Below are 6000 nucleotides of genomic sequence, written 5' to 3'. Positions count from 1 at the left end.
TAAAACTTAACGGAACAAAGCAGCAATTTAAAATTAAATCGGAATTAAAATAAATGTGATATCACACAAAATGAAGGTAAACCTTAATGTTAAGACATATTTTCATAAACATGAACATAATAACACTTTTAGAAATAGTTTTTACAATCCAGTTGTTGTGTACTAAATTGTCCACATTTGTTGTGTACTAAATTAACCTCAATTATTCAATATCAACATTCAACTTTTTATAATATTTTCATTAAAACACACATATACCTAAAATTAAAAGGTTCTTCGTACCATGTCAGCAATTAGATGAAAAGCCCCTGCGTCTTTTTATTGGAGTAATGACCCAAACTCCTCATGTAATGCTTTGAAATTGGTGTATCCAATTTCTCAAACAAACAAGAAATCTTCAAGTATATCGTACACTCTTAAATGATTCTACCTGTAAATAGGTCGGATTTAGCTAAAACTTGGTTGAAACTACTCAAAATGCCCTTAACAACTCAAACTCAATTTTGGGTAAAAAATTCAACCCATTTTGGCTACGTGCTACCGATAATTGAACTATTTTCTGTGACAAATAACGTACTTTTATGTTCCTACTACCAATTTTTTGGTTGAAAAACTACTCAAAATCTGAGTTTGCACACTTTCAGGGCATTTTGAGTAGTTTTAACCAAGTTTTAATCCAATCCAATTTACGGGTAAACTCATTTAAGAGTGTACATTGAAATAAGAATAGGAACAAAATCATGCCTGTTTAATAAGCCCTTTTAGGAACAGAATTAATGAGCCTGCAACTCTCAATAAAGCACGGTTCTTTGAACAGAGAACGAACGAACGATGATCTGAACCGAACCGAAGTTTACTGAGTGGCACATGCATCACTATCAACCAGGCAGGCAGACTTCGAGCCCGGTTAGAGCCTGTTTGGTTCTTTTGAGTCGGTCCACATGTGCGCTACCATTGAAGAACCGTTTTGAACCCCCGCACCTCTCATTTTGGAGCGTTTTGTTGTCAATTATTTATGTGTATTTGTCATGGTAATGATGTATTGCCTCACTGGGGCTGTTCAGTAATTACATCCAGCCAGGAAAGGACGTGCTGACTGAATTTGTATATCAATTGTCTTTGATGTAGGGAACGCTAAATTATAGAGTCTGTTCATATTGTGTATAGTTAAATTTCTTCACAGTTATAAGGATGGACTCAAATGAACTCCTTACAACGTCCAATTCTACTTAAAAATAAATTTTCGAGCTTACAAGAACTATCCAAAATTATTTTATTGCCAACCTTATGGATACTTATAGACCTTCTAGAGTCTAAGTTGATTAAAAACCCGATTTAATATACCTAGCAGTGAAAAGAACCTGTGTGAAGCTATCTTACTTGTTATTTGAGCTAGAAGTCGACACGCCTTTGGAACACAGTTAACGCTGTGTTAATATATGAACCAATTAACACATATTGGCTTACCTATATAGGCAGATAATAAATATAAATAATAACAGTAAGTTTATAATAAAAACTAACCCATTATGTCTTAGCGTATAATATATCATACCCCGCCTTCAAAACCTGTTTACTGCTGAATTTCAATAGTTAGCATTGTTAATATATCACTACAAGAGAGATAAGACATCAATTTGATGTGTGTGTGAGATAATCTGTCAGGTTTTGCTATTTCATTTGCATTTTCAACGGTGCAAAGTTGTGCTAAAAAGCGGAAAAAAAGTTGAAAAATGGCGAAAAAAACTTTGTCTCCAAGACGCATGAAAAAGTCTACATTTTGTGACGAAACATGACCTGAAATATAAAATGGTATTTAAGAGGTATATAAGAAATATGTAAACAACTTTGTAATTTGTTTGTTTGAAGCTGAGCGTATGAAATATATATGCGATATTTTGGCCTTGAGACCATTCCAAATGACGATTTTGAGTTTCCCGAGACATTTGAGCCATAATATATTGGATTACACAGTTTCACTTCATTTGGTCCAAATTTAGCCGGGTCATAATGGATTAATAAGTTTATAGGTTTTTTGATGAAATTGAATTATGCATAATTTTTGATATTGGCAATAAATATGAGGCCTTTCAAACGACACTACTAGGGCATAAATCGGTTCGGTCATCTCTGAGAAACAGATGATAGTTTTTAATTATGTCAAAACAAGTTTTTAAGTATAACTTTTAAACTACTCATTTGTTTCGGACCACGAAATAATTCAATAGTGATATAGGGTAAATTGCCAATTGTTGCATAGCTAAACACTCGTTAAGAGCAATTTGGTGATTTTGAACAAATGAAAGCAGATTTGTTTTGGTAAAACCGCTTACTATGCCGATAGACTAATTCGAAATTAGTTCCCCTAGCCGTCTGTATGAAATTCCTTACAAAAACTGTGTACTCTGCACCCAATTATTGCAGACCAAACAACCTTTAAATCTTATTATTGCACACTTCTCGCCCAATTGTTGCGCTTCTTTCTTTTAGCTTTTCCTCATTATTCCAATTGCTAAGTTGATTTATCTGTGGACAAAATCACTTACGTATACTTCAGGATTATCATCCATTAAGGACCTGAAAACCTGGCAACAAATGGTGAAAAACGAAAAAAATCGCGAGATGGAAAACTCCGGTTGCTACCGCTTGCGTGCGTTGAACACAAAGCAACACCAGAGAGAAGTGAACATCACATACGTGATGCAGAAATAAAACGGTTAAAACTATGTTAAACAAAAAATAACAAAATTTTAACAGCAAAACGTTTAATAAACTATCAACAATGATATAGAGCCGATAATACGAAAAAGCCATAATTTACAACTTAATAACTAAACGCTAAACTGAAAAACTTCTTCATTGTACCGATCAATTTAAAAGTGATCGGTAACAATACACACAGACTTGCTTGACATGCTCTTTTCGCTTCTGCCTCTCAGCTAAGCAGAATTTGAAAAAGTGGTGTACGGAGCATTTGTAGAGCAAGTAATTGACTATAATATTGCTGAAGAAAGTAAAGTTATCTTTTGTAGTTACGGTACACTTGTTTGCCTTGCATGTAACCCCATGCATACAAGTCGAGAGAATTCAAATCATGCGAAGAGGCAGGCCACTCTTTCGAAGAAATAAAAGAGTATCAATTTTAAATAAATATAGAAATAAAGTTCGGAAGATTGTCCTCACACCAAGCCTGTGTAGCTTTCGTCTGGTGAGACGGTGCAGAATCTTGTTGAAAGCAGTATGTTGCATTTCAGATGCGCTATTTATCGCTTTGACTGGCAGACACTCGACTCTGCTAAAGATAAACTCTAGACGATGCCGTCGCAAAAAATCTTGAACAACGATATAATATTGTTATGGCCAACTGTTCGGGAATGTATATTTAGGACAGGGATGGTTCGATCACTTTGACTCAATTTTGATTCATTTGACACTACCGTCTCAGCCGAGCAAAATTTGACAAATTGATGTATGGGACATATGTAGATAATAACTAGATCTACAATTTTGCTGAATAAAGTGTTGCTGTAACTTTTGTAGTTACGGCGCTACAATGCTAGTACCTCTTTAGTAACTAAATGAACGTTCATTTAGTTACTAATGAGGTACTAGCATTGTAGCACCGTAACTACAAAAGATACAGCAACACTTTATTCAGCAAAATTGTAGATCTAGTTATTATCTACAAATGTCTCGTACATCAATTTGTCAAATTTTGCTCGGTTAGGACGCTACTGTCAAATGAATCAAAATTGAGTCAAAGTGATCGAACCATCCCTGATTTAGGAACTTTAGAAATGGTTTAATGCGCATCGTTGTTAACTTTAAAGTAATACGGACACAAAACTGTTATTCGATCGATAGTATATGTTATATAATGTGTTTCGTATATTTTGGACCTTATAAAGCTTGATTTCAAATTTTAAACGGATGGATTGATGTGCTCTACTTTACTTATCGAAAATAAAAACTTTTTTTTTCGTCATCCAACAATGTGCCCCTTGAGAAACTTCGAATGCAGATATAGCCTTTGAGTAAAATGTGCATCACATACGGAAGTAGAAATTTTTCCTCTAGCCTACTTGTAAAACTAGACAAATTGTTGATTTATTAGTCACTCATCGGTGTTTGCTATTCGCTGTCAAACGGATCCGTTTCGGTCACCCGTCTAATGACTCCTGTCTACCCACTGCGAGTCCAGATTAGACGATGCTAATAAGACACCGTTAAACAGTAAACATTTTCGACGATGACAGGATGACGTGTTCGTACTAATTTCAAGCTTGTTGCACATCCATCAGACGGTGGTTCGAATTATCATCTGAACGATAACGCGTTCATTATGCTGCGGTTGGGTGCGGATCGCAATGATCTGCTAGATTTATTGCCAGCTAATAATATTCGAATCCACCCGGTGACGTTACGCGCGCTGTTGCTTGGTAGCGGACTTTGAATAACGCACGTAAGTGGCTTTTCGATGGTGATTTATAAGCGATCCGTTAATAGGAAAATCTACTCACCGCAGCACAGAACAGAGGTGAATCAAACGTTGGAATTGGTGATTCGCCGCCTGAAACCGTAGACGTTGGCTAACTGTTTCAAAAATGCCAGACGTGTATTATCTACTATGTTATAAATCTACGGGTTGTTATAAATAGTACTCTGTTTATGCTGGAATTCGTCTGGTACATCCAAAAGTGGTCGTTGCTGGAAATCAAGACATAGCTTAAACTCGCTTTCGGCTGCAAGTTCGGTCACAGATTTCGGTAAAGTTCAAACTCATCACTCCGGCCGTAGATCCGTTTGTGACCTGTTTTTGGTGTTTGATTAAATTCAAAGTGTGCGATAAACAAACGTCTAACCGTCGTGAAATACTTTGACTCGTTACTTCGACGACGTGTTGATAGGAATCAAGCAGAAGAAAAATGGGTCCAGAAAGAATTACCGGAGAAAAAACCGGTTGCAATAGATGGGAAAAAAGTTCCACCAACGATTAATTCATGGATTTCTTCTTTACGTCTTCTGCTGATATTCGATACTGACTAACTTTCGGTTAAAATTGTAAATATTTCTTTGGTGTAACAGTAAAGTATTTAGCAGTAAATTCGACTCGAATGTTGTACCTAGAAAAGTGACGTCATATTGCAGAGGGAGCACAAGATTATTTTGCATTTTTGTTTTTGTTTGATAGCTCTAATTAGGATTTTTTATCTGCTTGAAGAATTATAATTGCTTCTATTCAAAAAAGTTTTAAAATCATCATTTTTAATATCGTCTTCATGAGTGCCTTTTTGATTCGAGTTGAGCCACTTTGAAGCAGGTCCAACACTGCCCACGACGATCCTGTTAAAATCCTTGTTCATTTACCTGAAGGAATCAATTTTATATCGTGGCCCTGAATGGAGTCCAATTTGCAAAGATGGAGATTTGATTATATTTATTTAATTCCTTGTTTTCGCTCCGATCGGTATAAAGAATACCAGTACGGCAAACAATTATTTTTTTAAGCCCGGGTTCTAGGAATATCGGTAAAATATCCGGTTATTTTTTGTCCATGCGTAGGAAAAGGTTACGATCGACCAAGGCAAACTCTTTCAAAGTTTGATTGAGGGAGTTAAAATTTGTATTGTGCAACTTGTTGGTTGGTAATTAAAGTAAGGAGAAAAGTGCGACGCACGAAAAAAGCAGCCCCGTACGCAGGTGATATGCACTTGCATAAAAGATAAATATTCCCAACCGGATTACCGATGGGATTAAATAACGTAAAAGGTAAAAAAAGCATAAATAAATCTTCAGCCGGGTTAACGTTTTCGGAATTGTAAATAATTCCTCGGTGCGAGCGCGAATAACAATCGAACCCAGTCAGACGCAACAGGTCCTGGAACGAAATCAGGCTATTTTTAGCACTGCCAAACCGCTGGCTGCTGTGCTGCTGCCAACAGCGTCGTCGGAGACGCTGACAATAAAAACGGGCTCCATAAATATTCCCACAGCTTTGCT

Source organism: Sabethes cyaneus, chromosome 2 (genome assembly GCF_943734655.1).
Source record: "Sabethes cyaneus chromosome 2, idSabCyanKW18_F2, whole genome shotgun sequence".
NCBI lineage: Eukaryota > Metazoa > Arthropoda > Insecta > Diptera > Culicidae > Sabethes > Sabethes cyaneus.
The sequence above is the reverse complement of the archived record's forward strand: the minus strand, read 5'-3'. Positions refer to the sequence as shown.